Source organism: Cydia pomonella, chromosome 1, assembly GCF_033807575.1.
Source record: "Cydia pomonella isolate Wapato2018A chromosome 1, ilCydPomo1, whole genome shotgun sequence".
NCBI classification, from domain to species: domain Eukaryota; kingdom Metazoa; phylum Arthropoda; class Insecta; order Lepidoptera; family Tortricidae; genus Cydia; species Cydia pomonella.
This window is the reverse complement of record NC_084703.1, coordinates 19,551,639-19,578,810: the sequence shown is the minus strand read 5'-3', so window position 1 is coordinate 19,578,810 and position 27,172 is coordinate 19,551,639. Positions and strand designations below refer to the sequence as shown.

At 39.6% G+C, this 27,172-nt stretch overlaps 1 protein-coding gene across 2 annotated transcripts in view; it reads right to left on the bottom strand.

Moving 5' to 3' along the window:
- LOC133526756 (uncharacterized) overlaps positions 1 to 11,355 on the bottom strand; it is a 77,216-nt gene extending 65,861 nt beyond the window's left edge. For both annotated transcript variants that reach the window (XM_061863490.1, XM_061863481.1), the window contains exon 1: positions 11,147 to 11,355. The gene's annotated coding sequence lies outside the window, so the exon portion shown is untranslated. The remainder of the gene's footprint in view (positions 1 to 11,146) is intronic.
- Between the last annotated feature and the right edge of the window lie 15,817 nt (positions 11,356 to 27,172).

Below are 27,172 nucleotides of genomic sequence, written 5' to 3'. Positions count from 1 at the left end.
GAAAGTAATGTACTCGGTGCAAATTGAGTGAATAATTAGAAAAAATATTTAAATTCAATGTCAAATTCGCACCAGGGTGCGACACCCGGAAAGTAGTTTTTCAAGTTTTACTGTCGTTGTACTTCGGGGGAAATTTTAATACTATTGGAAATTGATGCAATCATATTCTTTTGATTTGTTTACATTCGCACCCCATAAAAAATTGGCATTTTTATACGGAACATGCAGTTTTGTAATCAAGTACCAAAAACGTAGAGCAATAAATACACAGAAGTGACAAGCGCGTGATTAGTGGCAAGAGAAGGAACGCGCGTAGACGCACCGACGACGAAGCACGGCTCTTGAGGCACGAGTAGTGGCATGTACTGCAAAAATAGTAGGGTTTCTGAGTATGCAGACAGACAGTCAACAAATTAAATACAGGTACGCTCAATGTTTGTTAAATTCGAAAAAACGCGTTTTTCTATAGACTTACGAAAACGTTACACTACTTAGTTCACTCAATGACTGTTTAAAACAATAGTTCCGTTTTAATGCCAGAAGGAAGATTTGAGCTCGTTGCCCGTTAAAAGTGTCAAACGAACTGTCTCAGAACAATCGCTGCGCGTAGTGTTTGAGATCCGGATATCCGAAATATCCGGATATCCGTCAAATATAAGATCCGGATCCAGCGGGTCATAAGACCCGGATATTACGGATCCGTTAAATATGGTTATTGACTTATAACCGAAACAATTTTCTAATGAAATTTATGAATGATTTCATAACATTTTAGCATTGAAATATAATATTTTCATATATTTAATCAGTTCAAATACTAACAGCACATCAATTTTGATGGGTACATCACGTCACGCAATAACTTTATACAATGAATGCGAATGTTGCTTAATCTAAACATGTATGTGACTGTTGCTTAATGCAAACATTAAATCATTGGATATGCTGATGACTTGGGGCTTATAGGTCAAAACAAAAGCGACCTGGAGGCCAAGGCTAGGATCGTAGAGTAGGAAGGAGAGAAAATTGGTCTGATAATCAACCACAAGAATATCTCCAAATGAATAGGGCTAAGATGGTCGGCTCTTTATCATTTGTCATCATGCCTGTCACGTTTTAACTAGTATGTAAGCGCGAAAGTGACGGGCATAGTGACAAGTGAAAAATAGAGCTATGCTGCCACCGCAGATCGAAAAGAAAAGACCTACCTAAAGTAATCGGGAAGAGGAGATGGATGTTCGAATTTAAAATGCCCTAAGATGCTCAGCAGCGCTTCACCGAGTTCTAGTGTCCAAGCCGATCAGTAGACTGTCCATGATTCGAGTCTATAAGACAATAATTAGATTTTGATTAATAGCATGGGTAAGTATTACACTTGGACTCTGATTCAGAAAAAAAAACAAGTTCTTAGTGAAGAAGACGAAATTCTGGCGGAATATTCTGGGACCTATCAGAGATGAAGATAGAGAAGATGAAAGCGTAGGAAAACTAGGGAGCTGGAGTAGCTAGTTGCGGCATAAGTGACAATTAATACCTAAATTTTAAGAGTTAATTGGTCTAGTTTAAGTAAATTTTTGATAAACATGTTTCCTTAGTAGCTAATGACATTCTGAGTTTTAGTGACAGCCCAATTTTAAACAAATTACTTGTTTGAAAATCAGTAAGAATCCTGCGGAAACTTTACCTACTAGGTAGTGTTGCCAGTTTTGCTTACTATGTATATTGTTGCACACAAATAGATTTAATATATTTGTTACAAAAATCAAGTCCTCATTATATGCTTATTATATACAATGTATTACATCATAGCTTTTGTCTAAATCAAATCATATTTTAGTTTCTGAGAAACAATTTGGTAATTTTGCCATTTTTGGTGGTATGCGACTACATTGTTCTACGAATTGTGGATTTTACTGAAGCATCAAACCTACTAAATTACTTTGCAGAATAAGGTGTCTATCACCTCATTTTAAGATGCAAGTGATATCAGTTTACATGTTTATCTAACTTCGAAAGAATTCCTCCTCCTTTGTTGAAAAAAAAGCCACAGTTTTCCTACCCATTTACTAGTACTAATGTAATGACAATACAAATATAATAAATTTTCATCACATTTGCTCGAAAATTCTTAATTCATGCAGATGTACTGAAGGACAAAGGCCTGATATTGATCCCACGGGAGTTATGTATTGTGAAAAAAAGCATACACCAAGTAGGTATACATGAGTTTTACTTTGAAAAAACTGACGTTTATAAATTATGTTTATAAATATTTAATTTGATTTATTGTATAGCCATTTAAAATATGATAAAATTTTAATTACGTAAAAAACAACTCTGGGGGTAAGAATATTATAAATGGTCTTTAATTACTATTGTGTAATAGCTGTAACTAAAAGATATGATACAAGAACTGAGCACCGTTAGCAACAATATTGGACTAAGACAAAATGCTTCTAAAATAAAAATTATTACTGACAGTAAAAAGACACCTATATTAATTGATTGAACACAACTAGACTAGGGAAGCTGATATCTTTCAAAAAGTCAAGAGACATAATGAGCTGGACCGAAGAATCACCCTTTCATGGAACAAGTTTTGGTCCTACAAGGAAGTACTTAAATCAAGCCTCCCTCTTTTAACTACAAAAAAAAAATAGACTCGTGCCTCCTTCCTTGCCTCATCTATGAAAGCCAAACCTGGATATACAATGAAGAAACAAAACATAAAATTCAAAATTGTCAACGAACTATGGAGCGGAGCATCCTTAACATCAAACTATAAGACAAGAAAAGAAACATTGATATTAGAAATAAAACAAATGTTATAGACGCTTTACAACATGCTAAACGCCGCAAATGGAAGTAGGCAGGCCACATAGCTCGTTACTCTGACAAAAGATGGACACTAAAAGTGACAACTTGGAAAGGTCCAGTAGGCAAGAGAAAACAAGCAAGGTCAAAAGAATGGTAGGCAGATGAGATATCTAAAGTAGCCGGTACAAACTGGACAGAGATAGCCAAAGACCGAAGTGTCTGGAAAAATTTGGAGGAGACCTTTACCCGAATGAGACCTTAAATAAAACATCAACTTATTTTTATTCAAATATTCATATACAAACTCTCCAAATTTTCGACTATTAAAAAAAAAAATTATATCACAGAAATAATAATAATAGAAAGGTTTATTATTATTATTATTATGTCTGTCTTTCTCGGGACCATGGGGTCCCAGACTTTTGTAAGGCGCGCGTGGGGCCGAAGCCAACACGTAGAGGCCCCTCGTAATAAGACAATTTACTCTAAGTGTAATGTGACACCGACCGACAATTATCCCTGTTCACACTATAGCAGTGCACTCAAGGACAAGCCCCGGTTAGTGTAGGACTATTGTAAAAAAAGCGGCTAAGTGCGAGTCGGACTCGCCCATGAAGGGTTCCGTACCATTAATGACGTATTAAAAAAACTACTTACTAGATCTCGTTCAAACCAATTTTCGGTGGAAGTTTGCATGGTAATGTATATCATATATTTTTTTTAGTTTTATCATTCTGTTATTTTAGAAGTTACAGGCGGGGACACACATTTTATCACTTTGGAAGCGTCTCTCGCGCCAACTATTCAGTTTAGAAAAAAATGATAATAGAAACCTAATTATCATTTTTGAAGACCTATCCATAGATACCCCACACGATCAAGGAAATGATGCGTTTACGTGACGAGGCACAGAACACGTATAAAGCGTCTGGACTAGATAGAGATAAATTGTATTATCATGAACTGAAAAAATGTGTAAATAAAGCCTTATTTCATGAAACGCGTGCGTATTTTAACCAAAATATTAATCGAAATGCCAGCAACTCACGAGCTCTTTGGAATAATCTTAAGCGCACTGTCAGAATAACTAAAAAATCACATGAATCAGAAATACCTTCACATTTACATGACCCTGAACGTATCAATTTACATTTTCTGGAAGTTGCAGGTAACGTGGCAGCACCGCAATCATATCTTGCTAAATTTGAAACCAGACGCTTTCATGATTCGACCTTCAGATTGGAGCCAGTGGGAGAAGACCTTGTACTTAAAATAATCAAGACCTTAAAATCGTCCGCTCTGGGAGATGACGGTATCTCTTTAGACATGTTGCTTCTTACCCTTTCCCATTCTCTAGGTGCAATCACTGCAATTATTAACAAATCTATTTCTACCTCCGTTTTTCCTGACGCCTGGAAGGTTGCATTGGTAACGCCGCTTCCTAAAACAAATAATGTCACAAGCTTTAAAGATTTAAGACCGATTAGTATACTTCCGTGTTTGTCCAAAATACTTGAGCGCGTGGTATACATGCAACTGTCAGCTTTTCTCGAAACAAAGTTCTCCCAACCCTGCAGTCTGGTTTTATCGTAGCATGACGACGGCACTCCTAGATGTAGTTGATCATAGATTTAAAAAGCATAGATGAGTAGTCCGCATATCCTTAGTGAAGCCACTTCAGGGGCGACATTATGTCGCACTCGTTCGAACGGCCCTCGTAGTACTCAAGGTCGAGTCGGTTTGTGTACACCTCCCGGTTGTAAATTAAAAAATACAGAAATGATGGCTGTTTGTGCGTTGAATGGGTGTCACGATTCATCACCAAATAAAAACAAATCACCTGATATTACATTCCACGCGTAAGCATCAAGTTTAATATAATATTTTTACGTAATTGTGAATACTAAAATCCAAACCTTCGTCAGCCGCCATTGCTTATAAATGTTGCCAGTTAAATGAATCATTTTTCCTCCACATGAGGCATGACGTTGAACATAAAATAAGTACGCTTACTTTAAGTTCCTTGTATTATTAAAGGAAATTATATTTTTCGTTATTTTATTTCAAAATATGTTTTTTTTTAATAATATTTCAGTTTAATTTTTATTTCATGTAATGATCGATTTGAAATCCGACACTATAGCGCCAATACTCAACAGAGTCAGCTTGTGAGGTACCTCATTGTTTGTACACTTGAAAACTATTCAAATATAGTATTTTTTTCATATTTGTAAAATAAAAATAAAATAGTAAAAGCTTATTAATTTAAACCTTATTGCCAAAAAACAGGCGTGGCTCTCCCAGCGATTTCGTCCCGTTGCTATTTTTATTGAATTTGTATGCCAATAGGCACGAAATAGTGATACCAAAATATTTATGTAACATCTTGTAATCTACCTATGTTGTACAACTAAAATCTTTGAATATTACAAGTACATGCGGTCCACGTCCGGACCAATTTTGGTGTCTAGCAGTGGTTGCCGCGCACTAAGGTCCGACCGAGAACGCTTTTTTTGTCTCGGCCGAGACCGAGACCGAGACCGAGAATTTATAAAATAGAAAAGAAATATGAATTTTGTACTAAAAATGTTTTTATAATCGAAATTCGACGATTTATCAGCAAAAAGTTATTATAGGTAATCACTTCGTGGCGCTATTAAATAGTATTTTTAGGGTTCCGTAGCCAAAATGGCAAAAATGGAACCCTTATAGTTTAGTCATGTCCTTATGTCTGTCGGTCTGTGCGTATGTCACAGCCATTTTACTCATAAAGTATACAATATATTTTATAAACAAATTTGGAACGTAGGTGTAAATGTATTATGTAAGTTGCTTCTTAGTTTAGAAAAAAAATTATATAATATATTTTCAAATATATACTCCATACAAATGTAACTAAAAGTTAAAAATAAATATAGGTCTTTAAAAATACACAAAGATTGCTAAAAATGTTTTTTTTATTAAGTCAATATTTTTGGAAATAATTGCTCCAAAAAAAAATAGTGTGATCTTCTCTAACTTTTGAATCGGGAGAGCAAAACCATTTTCAAAATATCTGAATAATATAGCTTCATAAGCAAATAATTTTTCAGGAAAATTATTTAGAATATGGTTGGATTGTGTGAAGGTACGGAACCTTCCATTATGCGTGGTCTGACACGCACTTTGGTGTTTTTTTCAGTATGGATGTGCACAAAACGAGGTACAATAATAATAATCAAAATAAAGAGTTATATATTGTAACCCAAAAATCCACTACAGGTGTCGTTTTGTACTTACCTACTGCTTTGTTTTTTCCCGTTAACACAAATATACGAGTATTTAGTATCAAAATATCCAGTGTCATCTTCCACTCACAAAAAGTTACATCCCGAGCACAATATACACTCATTTATTCATCAATAACAACAACCACAAACGAATAGACCCAAATGAAATGAACAAGTCTTTACTTTCAACCGCGCCTACCCGATCCCAACGCTTAGTATTTGGTAAGTAATTGGCTTAAAATGTGGGTACAAAACCAATCAAAATCACAAAAAACGTAACACCAATCGGGCGATACAACCAACGGGTGGCTTAGACCCCGGTGCTCGTGCGCGGAAAATTCAAATTCACCAATGCTAACTCATTGCCTAGTCTCGGTCTCGGCAGGAATCTCGGCCCATTTTGGCCGAGACCCGAGACCGAGATCTCGGCTCGATTTTTGGCCGAGAATGCCGAGACCGAGACCGAGACCGAGATCTCGGTCGGACCTTACCGCGCACCGCTATACGGGTAATTATTGATACATTTTTATTAGGCTTCCGTACCCAAAGGGTAAAACGGGACCCTATTATTAAGACTCCGCTGTCCGTCCGTCCGTCTGTATCTCATGAACTGTTGCTGTTATAACAACAAATACTAAAAAGTACGGAACCCTCGGTGGGCAAGTCCGACTCGCACTTGTCCGGTTTTATAGACTAATTTGATAGATTTCGTATTAAGTAAATGACCTATGTATTTGACATTTCCTTCAGTAATGCGGTCGACCGCAGCAATATTGCAATCACCCTAAATTTTTGAGGGTTCAATGTAATAATGGAACCCGAAAAAGCTTTTTGTTACAAAATTAAAAATCTACACACTTCCAAATTATTGATAACCAAGTATAAGAATGTTGTTAAAATACCCCTACTCTGACGGGAATAAAATGAGGTAGAACGTGTATCGGAGGCGCGAAATCTGGGAGAATTGATGGATGAGTAATTGCGTTTCGAGGGTCACATAGCGCAAATTGCGAAGAACGCATTTTACAGACTTAAAGTACTTTATCGGATTCGCGATTTGCTTAGTGTTGATTTGCGAATTAAGTTTTGTCTTTCATTAGTACTCTCTAAATTTGATTATGCTGATGTCGTTTATGGCCCACGTTTACTAGCTAGTACCAGGGATCGGAAACCGGTATTTTTTGTATGGGAACGAAAACGGTATTTTTTCGTTCTTTGTTAATTATTCCTTTTCTAATTGGGCAATCTAATAATACGAAGTCGTTATCTAAAAACACAACCGAGTCCTATATTTAGAGTATAAAATAAACCGAAATATATGTTTATTTCAAAGTTTTTCCAAAAAACCGGTTCCGATCCCTGGCTAGTACTAACCGGATGGTGCAAAGAGTGCAAAACGCCTGCACACGTTACTGTTTTGGAGTCGCCCCATGAGAGCACGTGACGCCATATTTGAACTCATCACGTATTCTTAAAATGTCACTACGCAGAGAATTGCATCTTTCATCTCTGTTATTTGGTGTTCTTAAAACGTCTAAACCAGAGTATCTATTTAATAAGTTTTAATTTCGTGGTAGCAGGTCAAGCTTGTATGGAATCAGATCGGTTTGCAATGATTTGTTACTGCCTCGCTGTCACTTTGCCGGTTTGAAAGGTAGTTTTAAATACTCAGCAACAAAATGCTGAAATAACTTACCGCCACCTATCAAAAATTTAAATACAATTAGTACTTTTAAATTAAAACTCAAACAACAACTTCTAGAATTTCAAAGCATGCTACCTCCTGGTACTAGAGTAAAACCGTCGTATCTGTAGTGGTCGAAATCGTTCTTATGCGCCGTTCAACTTTGTTAATCTCGGTACCTACTTATAGTAAAATTATTACATTCATGTTATTTATTTCCTCAATATATACTTTATTACCCAACGTATTTATTTAGCCTAAACATTAAACCTACTTTCACATATGTCATAGTATCATACAGTATAATCTTATAAATATATCCATAAACATATATATGCATACCTATATTATTTTCTACACAAACTAAAACAGTCTTAGCCATACAGTTTCCGACAAGCAGCAAGCAAATTCGTATTGTACGAAGGGTCGGCCTGAAAACCAGCGTTGTAGTAGGTAAGCCTGCTGCAACACATGCTGAGGTTCGCTCCTTTTTAGCATCATAATTTTAAAAGTTTTTTATATCTACATGTAAACATAAATTTGTGCCTAATTAAGTTTCATTTTAAGACTTGTAATGTTTTGTAGCATTTGCCTGTAAACATTTTTCAATGTGGTGTTAAATAAAAAAATTCTATGTCTATGTCTACTCGTATGGCTTTGATGAAATTTTTTTTTTTTAATTTTTTGACGTATTAAAATAAAACTACTTACTAGATCTCGTTCAAACCAATTTTCGGTGGAAGTTTGCATGGTAATGTACATCACATATTTTTTTTAGGTTTATCATTCTCTTATTTTAGAAGTTACAGGGGGGGGGGGCGGACACACATTTTACCACTTTGGAAGTGTCTCTCGCGCAAACTATTCAGTTTAGAAAAAAATGATATTAGAAACCTCAATATCATTTTTGAAGACCTATCCATAGATACACAACACATATGGGTTTGAAAAAAAAAGATTTTTTGAGTTTCAGTTCTAAGTATGGGGAACCCCCAAAATTTATTGTTTTTTTTTCTATTTTTGTGTGAAAATCTTAATGCGGTTCATAGAATACATCTACTTACCAAGTCTGAACAGTATTAGCTCTTATTGTTTCGGAAAAAAGTGGCTGTGACATAAACGGACAGACAGACGGAAATGACGAATCTATAAGAGTTCCGTTTTTTGCCATTTGGCTACGGAACCCTAAAAAGGGTACCAAAATAAACCGGGCTATTGGGTTGAGTTGCAAGTGGACTGGTAACCGGGACTATGGAGAATACTATGGCACCTGCCCTGATCATATGTTTTTAAAAACACGACAAAATGGGCAGGTGGTGACTTGCCAACTCACAATATGGGTCCCCGAAAACGGCCGCTCGCATGGAGCGACAAGGGGTTGTCCCCATTGCATGAGCGGCTCAAAGTGTGGAGAGGTGTACGCCGCTTTCTACCCAGTGGCTGTAAGTAGCCACTGTGCCACCTCGCGTCTTATGCAAATTTCACTTCCACCCTGCGAGCATATAGCTCTGACACCCCACTATGGACGGCCGGTAAAGGCAAGCCAGAGGTGAGAGTCCTGCGGCCCCTGCTCAGTGTTCACTCCAGCCGGCCAGCCGAAGAGAGGGGCCTGACCGACTCTCAGGGGTACGGGGCCAAGGGACGTCACTTCCCATTCAGCTCGCCACAAGCTGCCTTGGGGGCTTATTATTATTATAGTTGTAAAACTGTAGTAGCCAGTGGGTGAGGCACTAGAGGGGGTGATGCAGAGAAGTGGGGCTGGAGGTAAAGGCCAACTTGAAGCGAACGGATAATACCATCACCCACACTGTTAACTGTCCTGTGCCTTTTGTTATAAGGTCGATTGATGGACAATTAAGAGTGTTGCTGGTTGTACAGACATTTTGCTAGTTTGGTATTTTTCTCATTTAATGAAGATGCATAACTCACCTCTCTTGAAATTTGAGTGGTGACACATTTAAGTAAGTAAGTAAGTAAATATTCTTTACAGTACATAAGGTGCTACTTTACCGCACTAGTGCGAAAATTAGCATATTACGTTACTGTCGAACATTTAAAGGGCCACATGTACTGTAAAACGTTGTATGTGCGAATAGGTAATTTGCAACTCGTGTCGATTTAAAAGACTCCCTTTGGTTGTGTTTTAATTTATCGCCACTCGTTTCGAATTTCCTATTTTTCGCACTTGTATCGTAATGTACTATTATTGCATCAACAATTATACATGTTACATACATGTAAAACTACAAATAAACTTTAAAGGAAAATAGAACCAGCTAACAACAGGCGGTCTTATCGCTAAAAAGTGATCTCTTCCAGGCAACCAATACCAATAACAAAATATAATATTTAACTATTTTGCGATCCCAATTTGATTTTCAAACTAGAACCCGCAGTTCATATCTGGCCCGTAAGTGCTTAATTTAGGCCTGTAGAAAAGAAGCAGCAGAGCTCCAGGCCATACCATCTGGCTTATGAAAAGGATGCGGGAAAGCAGCAAAGGCCTGGCCGGGGCCCTTGGGCCAATATTTAGAGAGGCCTGCTTTAAAGTGTGGTATTGAAGCTATTTACAGTATGTTGTTACGCTGACAAAGAGAAGAGCAATACAAACTGTTGTCAGCTTTGTACCACTGGAAAGTCTATTGGTAGAGTAAAATATATTTTAAACTTACAGAATAAAATGTGACAAGTCAAAGAACTGTCAGTAACAGTTTTAATACTCTAACTACTATCATACTGTACAATGACTGTTAATTGTTCCGATCAGTTTTCATATATGTAGTTCCAAAGAAAATACATAGTAAAAGTAATGCAAAGGATTCATATTTATTATTCTGTGAGTAGATTAAATCGTAGTTTACTCTAAAATTGTATCCAGGTCAAATTGAAGAATATCGATAATCTTTTACAATGGCTTAATGGACATCATTAGTAAGCGGACCCCAGGGCTTTGTCAAGAGATATTAGTATAAAATGATAATGTAACGTGCAATATTTTATTAGCCACTAATTACATTCCTCGATTCAGATTACGCTCGACTTAACAATTTCTTACTCAATCTCCAAAAATCGACTATATAAACGAGGGTTACGAATCGGTTTTGGTTTAGGCAGTCTATAGCTACTTTTTATTATGTAGTTGGTACCATGCACGTAGCAGTAAAATATGGAGGATGCATATCCGAAACCAACAAAAACTTGTAGTTTATTAAATTAATCACACAAATTCCGACCTTGAAAGTGTTTCAAAGTAAAAATAATTCATTAGAAGTTACCTACATCATAAATAACTCCAGTTAAATGATAAACGTTCTCCATTCCCGGACATTCGTACGCCCTAAGCTATGATGTTGATGTAGGGTGAACTTCTACTTACCGCTCTTGAGAAGGGCATATTTCACTAAAAAAACAATTACTATGAAGTAAACATAAAATTAAACATAAAACTTGTGACAATAATGTACAATTTAGTTAAGTTTAACAATTTTTCTCACAAAACAATAACACTACGCGCAATCACTATCGCACCACCACACTGAAGTTGTTGACAAGCGTATCATGGCAGCCAACGAAAGGTAGAAAATAAATCAATTCCCTAGAACGTGAAGTCTGTAGTGTTTTTTTTACTCTTATATACACTGCATTTATTGAAAAGTAAGTTTTAGCATCAAAGTATTTGTTATAGATAGTCTGAAAATTAATATTATAACTGACGGGTTTATAACATAATAATGTGTGTATAGCAGCTTAATGTGTAGTATCTTCTTAGTAGACTTAGTAGTTTGTAGCAGCTAAGTAAAGGGCCAATTGCATCCAAATTACATCTACATTTCAAATATTGTTAACGATGTGCTGATATTTAGTGAAACGGTCTCTTGCTCGCCCGACGTCGAGCCCAACATCGGGCCCGTTTGCATGTGGATGTAATTGGCCCTTAAGGCAACAGCATTGAACTACTTATAGTACGGTCAAATTAAGTCAAATTTAACTAAAGTTAGGAACTAATTCTAAGGACTAATAAAATCACTACGGATTGTTTTGTATGGGCTAAAAATCGAACTTTATACAATCGTTACTAAATTCACCCCCCCCCCCCCGGAAAGGGGTGAAATCGGCTGAAAATAATGTAATGGTTATAAATAAGAAGAGAAAAAAGGTGTACACTTAGATCTAAATTCGCACGTGTTATTTATATTAATTTAAGCTACGGAACAGGTAAAAAAAAACAACATTCAAAAAATCTATTTTGGCCATTGCGGGTCTGGGGAAAGTAATGTACTCGGTGCAAATTGAGTGAATAATTAGAAAAAATATCTAAATCCAATGTCAAATTCGCACCAGGGTGCGACACCCGGAAAGTAGTTTTTCATGTTTTACTGTCGTTGTACTTCGGGGGAAATTTTAATACTATTGGAAATTGATGCAATCATATCCTTTTGATTTGTTTACATTCGCACCCCATAAAAAATTGGCATTTTTATACGGAACATGCAGTTTTGTAATCAAGTACCAAAAACGTAGAGCAATAAATACACAGAAGTGACAAGCGCGTGATTAGTGGCAAGAGAAGGAACGCGCGTAGACGCACCGACGACGAAGCACGGCTCTTGAGGCACGAGTAGTGGCATGTACTGCAAAAATAGTAGGGTTTCTGAGTATGCAGACAGACAGTCAAAAAATTAAATACAGGTACGCTCAATGTTTGTTAAATTCGAAAAAACGCGTTTTCCATAGACTTACGAAAACGTTACACTACTTAGTTCACTCAATGACTGTTTAAAACAATAGTTCCGTTTTAATGCCAGAAGGAAGATTTGTGCTCGTTGCCCGTTAAAAGTGTCAAACGAACTGTCTCAGAACAATCGCTGCGCGTAGGCTTCCTAAGATCCGAATATCCGAAATATCCGGCGGGCAGACCAAGGATCCGGATCCAGCGGGTCATAAGATCCGGATATTACGGATCCATTAAATATGGTTATTGACCTACATATAACCGAAATAATTTTCTAATGAAATTTATGAATGATATCATAACATTTTGTCATTTAAATATAGTATTTTCATATATTTAATCAATTCAAATACTAACAGCACATCAATTTTGATAGGTACATCACGTCACGCAATAACTTTATACAATGAATGCGAATGTTGCTTAATCTAAACATGTATGTGACTGTTGCTTAATGCAAACATTAGATCATTGGATATGCTGATGACTTGGGGCTATAGGCTCAAAACAAAAGCGACCTGGAGGCCAAGGCTAGGATCGTAGAGTAGGAAGGAGAGAAAATTGGTCTGATAATCAACCACTAGAATATCTCCAAATGAATAGGGCTAAGATGGTCGGCTCTTTATCATTTGTCATCATGCCTGTCACGTTTTAACTAGTATGTAAGCGCGAAAGTGACGGGCATAGTGACAAGTGATAAAAATAGAGCTATGCTGCCACCGCAGATCGAAAAGAAAAGACCTACCTAAAGTAATCGGGAAGAGGAGATAGATGTTCGAATTCAAAATGCCCTAAGATGCTCAGCAGCGCTTCACCGAGTTCTAGTGTCCAAGCTGATCAGTAGACTGTCCATGATTCGAGTCTATAAGACAATAATTAGATTTTAATGAATAGCATGGGTAAGTATGTATTACACTTGGACTCTGATTCAGAAAAAAAAGAACAAGTTCTTAGTGAAGAAGACGAAATTCTGGCGGAATATTCTGGGACCTATCAGAGATGAAGATAGAGAAGATGAAAGCGTAGGAAAACTATGGAGCTGGAGTAGCTAGTTGCGGTACCCAATATAATTAGCGAGATTATAGCCGCACGACTTCGCAGGCTTGGTCACTTGGAGTGGACGGGAGAGAATCCGGCTGTGAGAAGATATACCGCAGGAGCGATGTAACCCTAAAACACATTTTCGCCCTCGGAGTATCAAACTAGCGTGGAGTGGTGCAGAATAGAGCAGAGTGACGTTCTTCTTCTGTCAAAGGCCAAGATTCTTTTTGGGTCACTGATCCAGTGGAGTAAGTAAGTAAGTATTGCTTTCATAGTTAGTATTTCATGACGAATGAACACGAGGTTAGGCATTGGATGTATTTCCAACTATGCACCAGCTAATCCAGATATAAACCCTCCTTATTAAGTACGGTTTTAGAGATAACATTATGTTAGCTATTCTAGTAATCAAGTAATCATTTAAAATTGGTTTGTATTAAAACATAGTTAAAAACGTTATTTTATATATATTATTTTGGTGGATATTCGAATAATTAGAATATCACAATATTCCAATTGCAAACTCTACATACAACTTCCTAGTAGTGACACAAATAGGTAATGTAAATACTGCGAGGAGGATCTTGTTTAGGAAAAAAACATAGCGATCGAGTATATTTCTTCAACAGGATGCTCTCCTACAGCATATAAAAAGGCCGGGACCCACATTGGGACCAATTTGCCTGAATAGCGACCCACAAATGCTAGATTCTTGCAACTAGGCTTTGCAACTAGGCTTGGCAAAAGAAAAATGATGGACCAGCGTACACCTCTTTGTAGAAAACCCTTCCTGATGCTAGTCTCAGCTGCAAGGAGCTATTGTCTTGCAAGTGCAAAGAACGCTGCACAGGGTGTAGGTGAGTAAAACACGGATTTAAATACACTATGCTTTGCGCATGCGAAGGTGCATGTTCTGGGACAAAATAATACGTAAAAAAAAATATTTTTGTTTAATTAGTGTAACTTTAATTAGCTATATCCGGAGTAAATTACAATAAAACCATCTCAGTATTCTTAATTTTGTTTTGATAATAATACTTTTATCGAAAATATTACTTTACTATAAATATCGTTCAGCAAGTTACCTTTACTTAAACATCATTTGCCTTGCAAATTGTATTGAAACAGCCATCCGACTCTTGGTGGTGTCATCCGGTATGGAACAAACATAGTGTAATTTGCTTGTTTATAAACCGATTTTCAAAATTTTAATGAAATTTTATAGCTTATTAATGCAGCATTCATACCTTCATACAATGTTTTCCTGTAAAGTCGATGAAAACAAAAAACGGTATTATTTTCGGAAAAATTTAAATAAAACTTTAAATTTCTCGCAAACTATGGTATTCAAGGTCAAATGTATAAACAATATTCTAGCACATTTAATTTTGCTTTTTATGACACCCTACAAAAGCTTACATGTGACATACTTTCTGTGGTATACGCAATATTCTGAACACGGCACCGGCCATTTTGATTATTATTATTATTATTTCTATATTTAAGACCATCGGGGATCATTGTGTTAGTAAATCTTATCCAAGTGTTAGAACTATAACTATCTATACATAACTATACTTAATAACTACACTGTACAATTATTTATTACCGCGTGCGTGTATCAAGCAGCAGTTATTCAAATACTTGCAATCTTTTTGCTAACATACTCAGAATGCTGTTGGAGCTGGCCTTCACTTAGGGATTGCAAACCGGATTGATTTTCAATCCGGCCGGATCCGGCCGGATTTTGGCCATGATCCGGCCGGATCCGGCCGGACCGGATCCGGATTGGTATAGGGATATTATAGTTAATTAAGTGACATATTTTTCTAGTTTTTTTGCGTAATACGTATTCCTACATCTATAATTTGAAGTTAATAAATAACTTCTTAAAAATAAAATAGAACTTAGTAGTAAAAAGTGTTACAATGTCAATATCACTTTAAAAACAAAATATGAAATCGGTTTTTATTATATTTAACCATTCACAAGTACTCAAATTTTCGATTATAATTATGAATTTGAGTAGTTTCCAAAGCCTGATGATGGGATGTGGGGTGGGAAATGGAAGTCCTTGAAAGGACAAGTTTTCGTAACTGTTCTTTGATTGAATTCTTTGTAACGTTGACATCTATTCTAGTAACAAAAGAAGATGTATATTTTACTTATAACCAACCAACCAACCTGATATTACCAAAGTGATATTAAATGCGCTACAATATTATCTTGCTCTCATTTTTTTGTGCGAGAAAGTAGTAGAATGTATGATTTAAAAAATGTTTTTTTAGGGACAGAAGGGCAAATTATAGGGAACGAAATGCGACACAGCGATCTCCTGCAAAAATAATAGAGTGTAGGATTAAAACCATCGCAGAAAGGGACTCCCTAAGAAAAGTTACACGGATCAAGTAAAGAATTGGCTAGACGTAGAGTAGCACGTACGTACGAAGATGTAGGAAATTGCATAAAATTGGATGAAGTTGTGAAAACAAAAGATTCTCTCTTAAATTTGAATAGAAAACAATCTATATTTTATCATATCATATTTAATTTTTATTTTTTATTTTAATCGGAGTGAACTAAAGATTATCAATATACATATATATGATGAGCTCAACTCAAGTCGGTTGAGTACCGCCGACTTAATCCTGTTCATTTGTTTACTTTTAATCTTCTATCACAGCATTATGACATAACATTAACCTTCTCTCTAGCATAAATTACAAATGCCTTCCATGGCATATGGCATCTGCATCCTTTAATTTTTCCTTCTATTACAGTATTTATGTAATCGTCATATCATGCCACCAACATAAACACGCACGAATACGCACAAAGGGTTTCGCTTCAACATTCCTTATGCGAACTGCCAAGGAGTGGAATGCCCTGCCCGAGTCTGTGTTTCCGTATGAGTACAATCTGAATCTCTTCAAGGCTAGAGTAAATAGGTATCTCATAGGTAAGCATGCTCCACCGTAGACCGCATCATCACTTACGATCAGGTGTGATCGTGGTCAAACGCCTGCCTATCCTCCACAAAAAAAAACATGAAAGAAGAATAAATTCTCTCCTGTTCCCAGTTATCGTCATAATAAATATATTTTTATCTCACTATATTTAAACTTCTTCATTAGATTATTGTTCTATCCAACTTTATACACCTCATCCGTCGCTTTTTCCTCATCCAAAACGCACAGCGTGTGCTGTATTTAGGCGTCTTTTTTATTTTACCGGATCCGGTCCGGATCCGGTGATTTTTACCGGATCCGGTAGCTCCTGAAAAGTGCCGGATCCGGCCGGATTACCGGATCCGCCGGACCGGATTGCAATCCCTACCTTCACTCTGCGCACAAGGGATGTAGGTCGCTTGCGCATGGTGGTGTAGAAGCAGTCTACCTGCGCCTCCGCGAACATCCCCGATGCACTACAGAATTTGGGCAGACCCATCAGCACTCTGAAAGCGTTATTATATTGAACACGCAGAGCGCTGTACCGTTTACGAGTATAATCAGTCCACAGGTTGCTTGTGTATATAGAAGGTTGTACAGTAAGCCCTAAAAAGGGTGACCTTTACATCTTTGGAACAGTGAGCAAACCTGCGAGCTATCATATTAGCTCTGACGGACAACGCTCTGCGTTCGCGTTCAATATCTACGTCGTCCTTAAGGTCAGAGGTAACCATGTGTCCCAAATATTTAAATTAATCCACTATTCGTAGCGGATGGTTATTTAGTTTGACACTTGGAAACTTGGGTGTAGCTTTACCTCTGGCCTTAAAGACAACGCATTCGCTTTTGTTTACATTATACAGCAAACCATGGCTAGAAGCGTATTTCTCACATATAGAGATGAGCTTAGCCAGTCCGCACGCCGAGGAACTCAGCAACACCATATCGTCGGCGTAGCTCAGATTATTTACGCAAACTCCATCGATATGGCAGCCATGACGTGATGACGTCATAACTGGTGACTTAACCACGTTAGAAACTGTCTCCCGATGGTTTTTTTAGTCAGAATAACATGCTTAACAACATACTAAAATATGGTGCTGGTTTCATCAAAGGCACCTTTTGGGCCCTATATGACCCTAAGGGAAGCGACTTCATACCTATAACATTTTTTGATACAATCTAACACATTTGAATAAGTAGTCGATAAAGAATACACCGATAGATTATTAATATGTTGTAACATGACATCACTATTTTTGATCTCACATAGACAATTTACGCACAAACTTGCATTTCATTTTTGGTCGCACTTTTGAACTTTGACAGTCGTTCTTGATCATCCTATTTCTATGTATCCGGATCAAATCCGGATCCGAAAAATTGTCGTATATTGCAAACCCTAGCTGCGCGCTGCGCTATCTCCCCGCCCCGTGCGCCCCGCGCCGGGTGCTGCCAGTGCCAACCACCTTCGCTTGCAGTTCGTTGCGATTAATTCTATTTACTTTTTGACAAACTTCCGGTAAAAAAAACTAATTTTTATTTAGTGCAAATGTAGTGTCTTTAGATAAGTATCGTTTTTAAAATTTTCACGTCTCTCTTATTTTCCCCCGAAGCACAATGTACAAAATAATTAAAAATACATGTTCCATAATTTGCTCAGGCGTGCAAAGTTAACTGAATGATTATAAATTATAATGCTTTAAAAAGCTTAACTTGAGATTGCACCAACCGACTGACATATACTTGAGCCGCAATCGAAAAAAAAAATTTTTAGGGTATCATACATTGCACATCTTTTTAATTAAGATATACTATGCACCAAGGTGTTCTCTATACACTACTAAGCTTGAACCCAATAGCTTTTAATTTACTTCAAAATTACGGCACTTTATCTGGGGGCACGGCAGTGCCCCCACCAAGTCGAGCAAAAAAGCACGGCCGTACCATCCTTTTCTCGAAGCAATTCAGACCATTTTCGACCCCCTGTAACTTCGTTGTGGATAAAACTAGAAGACTGAAATTTTCAGTAACCATGCAGGCATTGTAAAGACACGGTATATTTCAAATTTCATTCAATTTGAACCAGTATTTTAAGAATTATAACGGGTCAAATTTCTTAATTTTGTCACTCACTGACTCACCGATCATCAAAATTCTAAGGCACTTCTAGCAGACCTAGAAGCTTCAAATTTGGAATATAAGTAGTGTTTGGTGTATGAATCAAGGAAAAACTAAAAAATCTAGAAAAGACCGCAAAGAAAATTAAGCCCATACAGCCAAGTCTTCAGTTATTAAATTTTTCAATATTGGCTTTATTCGTAACGATGTTTTATTTATACATATATACAATAAGTAGAAGGTACCGAAAAGGAAAAAAGTAGAACTGTCTACAAAATACAAAAAGAAATGAGATCCCATCAAAAACAATACTTGTCAAAAAAACCAAGTCTCGCAACTCAGTTGTTCTGCGGTAAAAAGTTGTGAGATCCATGTAATACCAAGTCGGTTATTAATTTATTCAGTCTCTACTTAAGCGACTTTCTGTCTTAATACGTCCAGTCTCTAAGACCACGATCGTGGTCCATAACAATTGAAAATCAATTGTGTCTGGAATCTCCGTACTCGAAGCATTAAGTTGTTACGTAATAATTAACAGCATCTTATAGTGACGCATATCAATATTAAAATTCTTTAATGTTTTATATAAATATATTGAGACTTGGCCATCGCACTAAATAATTGAATTTACATGTGTTTTCAGGCGATTGAATTTTAAATGTTGATCCTAGCAAAAAAGTCTACAGGACCTTTCTTGTAGGCAATTTCATCAAAATTATTGGCGAGATAGAACATTTCTCGCTATGAGCCACCGTTTACGAGTTATTTACGAAAAACTAAAAAAAGGGACCTTTAAACCCTTGCTTAGGAGTAGGACATAGCGGAGATTGTATTAAGAGGTCCAACGTGATAGAGTCTGGCTACTGAAATATTACACACATTTTTGGCGGGAAATTCAAAAAATCTTGGGCTGGTCACACTTTGTGTAGTAGGAATTATAGTTTTGATACTAGAAAATATTTTAGATTTTCTGAGCACACGTAAGGTACCTAAGGAAATGAGTTAAATATACGTTGACGTGCACTATGTAAAGTACGTATATGTATAGGCATGTTTCGCCAAGATATTTTTATATATTTTTTTATATTAAATTACTACTGACCAGTCACTCCATAGATTTCTTCTAAATATTGGTTTTCACTGTTTTCAGTAACTCGTTACGTTCCAATGTTTTGATTTTATTGATATTTTCCAGAACTTCTAGTTTATCCGTTTCTTCACACAGTTTTCCTGTTCATGAGATTCAGGTATTAAGAAATTCACGTACTTAATCAAAGTTATAGGAAAATGTTAGAACTAGTACTTAAAGTATCAAAATATTAATAGAGCACCAACCTACTAAATTGTTTACGACTTGTAAACATTGCAGTTTTTCGTTATACAACGCTTCACGTCGACTTCGCACATTGTCGTAATTATTTACGAGGTTAAATAATAGTTTGCGGACCTCACTCAGTATGGTCATTAATGTCATTATTAATATTATTTAAAATAAACTGAAATGAACCCCTTATAAACCGCGAACCGGCTGACGCAACTAGGAACAAACAAAGTTTTGTATGGAGTTTGTTTCGCAAATCATTGCCAACGAAGAAAAAGAAAACGTCAGTGCTATTTATGCTGTCAAGTTTACATCAAGTCAACTGTCAACCTAATTGTTTTGTTTGTTATAAAGGCTTCAATGTTTTGTTTGGGTATTTCTTGTAATTTCTTTATTATTTAGTAAAAAAATCGAAAATAGTCAACCGTGATCAGAGTAAAGAGCGAGTTTGTTACAATGCCAGCGAGAAAACGGTTTACTAAGTGTGAAATATGTGGCAAGCGAGCCACTCGAGAAAATCACAAAAAAGGGATTTTATGGCGAAATTTCCCTTGGATGAAGACCGGTAAGTATTGCTTTAGATACTTTTGACCTTATTTTGGGTCAGCAGGCTATAAACACATCGAAAATCAGATATTTTATATTCTTTTTCGTTGTGGGATGTACTATAACTATCGATAATTGTAGTTTTATTTGTATATCAGTGTAAATAATTCAATTAAATATGTGAAATTTCCTGAGAACTTGCATGCAATATGACCATAATTAATTCGACATATAAATACATAAAAAGTTAGAGCATTGATAAAGGGTTGTTGATAACTGGATGCCGAAAAACATGATTTATAGATGCATATTAGCGCTAAATAATCAGTTGATCACCTCATTGGTCATTAATAAACACTTGGAATATAAACTGTAGATAAAGTCATGTCATTGTCCAAGGCTGTATGTTTTCAGATGCAGGCAGTGGGTCAAATTTGTTGGGAACGAAGACCTGATACATCTTCCCATAGAAAAGTTACATGTATTGAAACATGTATGTGCAGCTGCAGATCATTTTGAAAATAAAGCTTTTGATAAAAAAAAAAAACATGACTTAAAAACTTTATTAAAATAATTCGGGTCCACATTAAGCCCGACCAGATATTAGTCCACTCACAGAACTATTCACTATATAACATACAACTTAAATGTGGACTCGATGCTAACCTGATTTTGAGTACAAAATTTGTAGACAGGAGCCTATGTTTCAACCCTCCCCATTTTATCGATATCGATAAGAATCGCAAGCGTGTAGCGTACTACACTATTTAAATCGCTTATGTTGGTACTATGGTTCTTTGACAGTTCTTTGTCGTATATTTTGGTAATGATTTGCGAAACAAAGTGATTCCACTCGCTAGTATGGAAGTCCCGTCTCTTAAAACGTAGTGATTATATGCTCTTTGCCGCGAACAATTTAAATAAAATGACATAAATTGTCAACAGACTTTTAGGTTTTTTTTAAATCATAGACAATTGGTGATACAACAAGGAAATATCTGTGAACAATATTTGGTTAGCCAGACTCTATTGATGCCGTTGCTGAATGGAGCATCAAAAACAATCTGCACTTCAATGTTTCCAAATGCAAAGTCATGACTTTTTCTAGGGTTAGTTAGATCACCCAATACTTCTATTTATGTTTTCCAGTAACTTGACATTAGAATTAGGATTTAACTTGTAAACGACTTGGTGACTGTTAGTTAGTTAGTTATATTTATTTGGTGACCGTTCTGTAAGTTTATTATGTGTCTAAATAAATAAATGAAATGAAATAAATGAAATAGCTTAAATGAATAGCTCCACCACAAAAATCGGCAGACTGTTTTGTACAGAATATTACAGACAAGGTGTCTCCAGGTTGTTATATCCTCCAAGGATATTACCGATTAATTTGGGGTGCGGACACAAGAATACCAATTTGTGACGGTATTTATCTCGTTTGGGAAGCGCCAATTACATCCACATTTCCCGATATCGGGCCTGATAATAGTTTCACGGAATATCAGCTCATCGTTACCAATATTTGAAATGTTTTTTTTATATACCACGACGATGGCAAACAAGCATACGGCTCGCCTGATGGTAAGCAGTCACTGTAGCCTATGGACGCCTGCAACACCAGAGGTATTACATGCGCGTTGCCGACCCTTTAAAAACCTGTACACTCCTTTTTTGAAGGACCCCATACTGTAGCCCTCAGATCATAAAAGCTGTAGCCCCTCGGGAAAACCTCGGCAGGAAGCTCATTCCACAGCCGAAGAGTTCGCGGGAGGAAATTCCTCTTAAACCGCACAGTACGCGACGATTTAGGTTCTAGGGTGTGAGGATGAACACCCTTTTTAGGGTTCCGTAGCCAAATGGCAAAAAACGGAACCCTTATAGATTCGTCATGTCCGTCTGTCTGTCCGATTATGTCACAGCCACTTTTTTCCGAAACTATAAGAGCTATACTGTTCAAACTTGGTAAGTAGATGTATTCTATAAACCGCATTAAGATTTTTACACAAAAATAGAAAAAAAACAATAAATTTTGGGGGTTCCCCATACTTAGAACTGAAACTAAAAAAACCTTTTTTCATCAAACCCATACGTGTGGGGTATCTATGGATAGGTCTTTAAAAATGATATTGAGGTTTCTAATATCATTTTTTTCTAAACTGAATAGTTTGCGCGAGAGACACTTCCAAAGTGGTAAAATGTGTGTCCCCCCCCCCCCCCCCCCCCCCGTAACTTCTAAAATAACAGAATGAAAAATCTAAAAAAAATATATGATATACATTGCCATGCGAACTTCCACCGAAAATTGGTTTGAACGAGATCTAGTAAGTAGTTTTTTTTTTAATACGTCATAAAATTAAAAAAAAAATTAAAAAAAAACCGCCCTAAGGGCCACTCTTTCCACGGCCCAACGATTGCACTCTTCCAGAGTGTGCTGGGCCGTGTCATCCACTGCGCCACATTCATGGCACTGGGGCCCCGGCTCCCTCTGTACCTTGTGCAGGTAGTGCCCGAAACAGCCGTGTCCGGACACTACCTGCGTCACCCTGAGGGCCCCCTTCCTTCTCTCTAACCACTCATCCATTACTGGGAGGATAGCCCCTATGGTTCGGTTTCCATAACGGCTATCCTCCAATGCATTCCTCCATCTTTCCTTAAGGCGCTCCGCGGCTGCTCGGGCCAACCTCTCCGCCGCTCCCGCATCTGTGGACTCCCCACGCCTCCTGGCCTTCGCCCTCTGCCAGTATCTTTCAGCCAGCACCCCCGCGTCTAGTTCTCACGCCGGCAAGGAGGCATGCCGCTGCGTGAGAGGTAGTACGGTAGGCCCTCACCATCCTCTGGGCCATGAACCTCTGCGGCTGACGGAGCAGTGCTTTCGCGCGTCTCGTTAGCCGTCCGGCCCAGATTGGCGATCCGTAGAGCGCCATGCTCCGGATTACCCCCGCATAAAGACGCCTACATGGAGCATTCAGCCCCCCCAGATTAGGCAACAGGCGGCCCAGAGCCGAGGCAACACCCACGAGACGAGGAGCCAGTCTCGCAGTGCTTCTCAAAATTCCACTTTCTGTCCAGGACAAGGCCCAAGTACTTGATGTGGGCCTTGACCTGGACAGACTCACCCCCCACCCTTACTGTGGTGCCCTCCGGCAGCTGCCCCCACCACCTTGTTCGCCCGAGGACCATGGCCTCGGTTTTCGGCAGGGCGACCCGAAGCCCCAGGAGTCCTATGCACTGCACTGTAAGCTCGGTGGCCACCGCCGCCCTCCTGAGCACTTCCTCTAGTTCCTTTCCCCGCACGGCCACTAGTGTGTCGTCCGCTTAACACACAGTGATCATGCGGGAAAGCTGCACCCCCCGGATCACTGCCCCATACGGAACCCGAACTGGTTGTCATGTAAGTTATGGCCCGTTTCCACTAGGTGCCGCTGAATACGGGAGGCCAGGATTCGCTCGAAAAGCTTCCCGACCTCATCCAACAGCACGATGGGGCGGTAGCCAGCGGGGGTGTCTGCTGGGCGCCCCTCCTTGCGCAGCAGGCACAGTCGCCCCTCCTTCCAGCATCCCGGGAAGCGCCTCTCCTCGAGGCAGTCCTCCAGGAGGGATCTTAGGCGGTTCCCTAGATGCTTGAGTGCCAAGAAAAGCACTTTTCCTGGCACTCCGTCTGGACCAGGCGCTTTGCGCGTGGCGCTGACCCGGTCCATGGTCCACTCCATCTCGTCATCCGTTATGGGGGGGACGGGGGACGGGGGACGATCGGTTCTACCGGATCCGCTGCTGGGGGGGCCATCGCCGGTGGGACGAAGTCTGGCGCCTCCGGAAACAGGCCCTCAACCACTCTCCGGAGGAGTTCTGGATTCCATGGGTGCGGCGCTCCGCGCACCATTTGTTGCTCACCATTCTATATGGGCGTCCCCATGGGTCCCTAATGAGGGTTGCCAAGATTCCCCTTGCCCCTCGTTCTTGGCCTTCTTAATGGCCTGCTGGAGGGCCCGCTTCTTGTCCGCCAACGCAGTGCGGAGGAGTTCCTCCTCCTCAGCGGTGTGCCTCCTTCTTCTGCACCGCGTGTAGGCCCGCCGGGCGGTATTGGCGGCCGTGCGCAGGACGGCGATCTTCGGGGTGCAGCAGTAGACTTGTTTCTTGCACCGGCAGGCTGGGCCCGGGGCATGGAAACGTCACAAACTTACTCCAGAGACCTTCTAAAGTGGACGGCCCTCTCGTCGATACCTCTTGAGGCCGTCTTAGGAGAGTTCCACGCCTCGATGATGACAGCCTCTTCCGCCATATCTCTGTCGAGGCGCGCCAGCGACCATCTTGGGAACCTCCCCCTCCCGGCCCGTCGGCTATCAGGACTGGACGGCGTGGCCCTCACTCTGCAGTGGGGAGACCCTCATGCGGATATATAAATGATCCGAGAGCGCGCGTTGCCGAGTGGCGAGTTCTAGAAGACGAAGAGACCCCTTCGCCTTCTAGAACTCGCCACTCGGCAACGCGCGCTGCCAGGTCGGGGGTCGCGAAGGATAGGTCGACTATAGACCCCCCATTCCAGCGAACGCACGTCTGCGCGTTGCCGCGGTTAAGGAAAACCAAGCCCACCGCCACCGCCCAAACCTCAACCTCGGCCCCTCTTGGTTCGGTGTTTGGAGACCCCCATGCTTGGCTCTTGGCGTTGAAGTCTTTCAGGATCAGGAAGGGCACCTGGCCGGCCCTTTCCACCACCCCCTCCAGGTCCTCCAGGAAGCGCTGGAAGGCAATCGGCGGCAGATTGGGGGAAAAGTACACCCCGACTACTACAATTCCCCTTCATTTTGCCGCCACGAATCCCTCCCCTATCCATACCCATGAGGACCTCGCCCGATGCCGGGGCCACCAGTGCCACCCGGCCATCACTAGACCCTACCCAGTTGGGCCGAGGAGGGACAGCGTAAGGCTCCGCCACCGCAGCCAGTGCAATTCCCCACTCTGCCAGGTTCTGCATGAGCAGGTCCTGGCCGGGAACGGAGTGGTTGATGTTGCACTGCAACATCTCCCAAGGACCTTGTTGCGGGTGTGCTTGCATTATTGGTCCATGGGCTGTCCCTCAATTACCTGTTCCGTCAGCGGGGGGCTTGGGTCAACGGCCGGGGTGGCCTTTCCTGAAGCCCCACGATTCCCATTGAGGGCTTCCATCCCCTTTACCTTAAGGGGGTTACAGGAGAAACCGCCCATCCTGTGCCCTGCTGGCAATTTCGCCTGGTGGCAGACTGCGCAGAAGGCCTCTGCTTGGCAGTCCGCCCCTCGGTGCCCCGGCTTATGCTACAGCGGAAGCACTGGTCTCCTCTTTCTACCGCGGAGGGGCACGTGGCCCTAGTGTGTCCGATGCCCAGGCACTTAAAGCACCTGGGCACCCCAGGTTCAAGTGCTTTGATTCGTGCGGACGACCACCCTATTGTCGCCCTCCCTGCCGACGCCGCAGCGCACACCGCCTCTATAGGGTACTGTACAAGGGCCGAGCCAGCGCCGTTTTAGCCGATGCGTATATCCCCAACCCGGACATCCGCATGCGAGCAACCCCCTTTGGCCGCAATCGCCCTAACCACTGCTTCCGGTGTGGCAGCCTCGTCGAGGCCGGAGACTCGCAGAGCCATCTTGATGGGTCTGTAGACCCGGGCCGCCATTGTCTGCCCCCGCCACCTCCAGAATGCGGGCCCCATCCGCCGTCTTCCGCAAAGTATATAGGAAAAGAGAGCCCTCTTGAAGCATTTTAAGGAATCTAATTTCGAAGCGCTATCTCTGATTTGCATCCGAAACTAGCTATGTATGTGTGCGTGCACATCTACATATGCAACCATATGTGTACGTACTTGCGTACTACATAATATTAGGTCTTCTTGGGCGGTATACAAGTTAATTTTTTGTTTGATTTCTTGTAACTTTGATAGTTTTTTTTGTTTACAAGATATCAAACAAAATATTAACTTGTAAGCCGCCCAAGTACTTAGACCTAATATTATGTAGAAAAGTTTTAAAAGAACAAAAAAGACGTATTTCATAGTACAGCAAGTATATGTTTATTGTTTTAAATTTGGTATACAAGATAGTAATAGACTAGGTGTTGTAAGTACTTGAAATATTCTTCTTTTTACCTTTGGTCATCTTTGTGTAAAAAGTTGCATTAGCTTCGTCTTCTGTGACTTGTGTCTCAGTCTGACTTAGAACTCTTTGATGTGCGCGTAACTGACTTGCCTAGTTCTCAACTGAGCGTTTCTTCTTTGACCTTAACATCCAACTGGATTTGAAATCAAGATATTCCGGAGATAAAGTAAGGACAGGTAAAGTGCACATTAGGAGCATTCCTGGTAATTTCGTCTCGCTCTCTACCTCGTAAACAATTCGCACCAGATATTCTTTTAAATAAACACATGCGATGCGTAATGATGTCGTGGTTCGGGTACTTCTTGTACTAATGAATTTCAGGCATAGGACGTATGTCTCGTATAAGCACGTACTTCCATAGATGCACTCTATCTCGTCTAACTTAGCGGTATCAAATTGCACAAATCCTGGCAGAGTGTCAGCGGAAATGTTTGTTGTAAACAAAATTAACATAATCATCGCTTGTTTTCATCGCTGCATGAGCGCTAAGGAGGATGGTATTTACTTCTTACCTTCGAAAATATCTGAACCAATTAAAATTAATAGGGAACTAATAAGTTC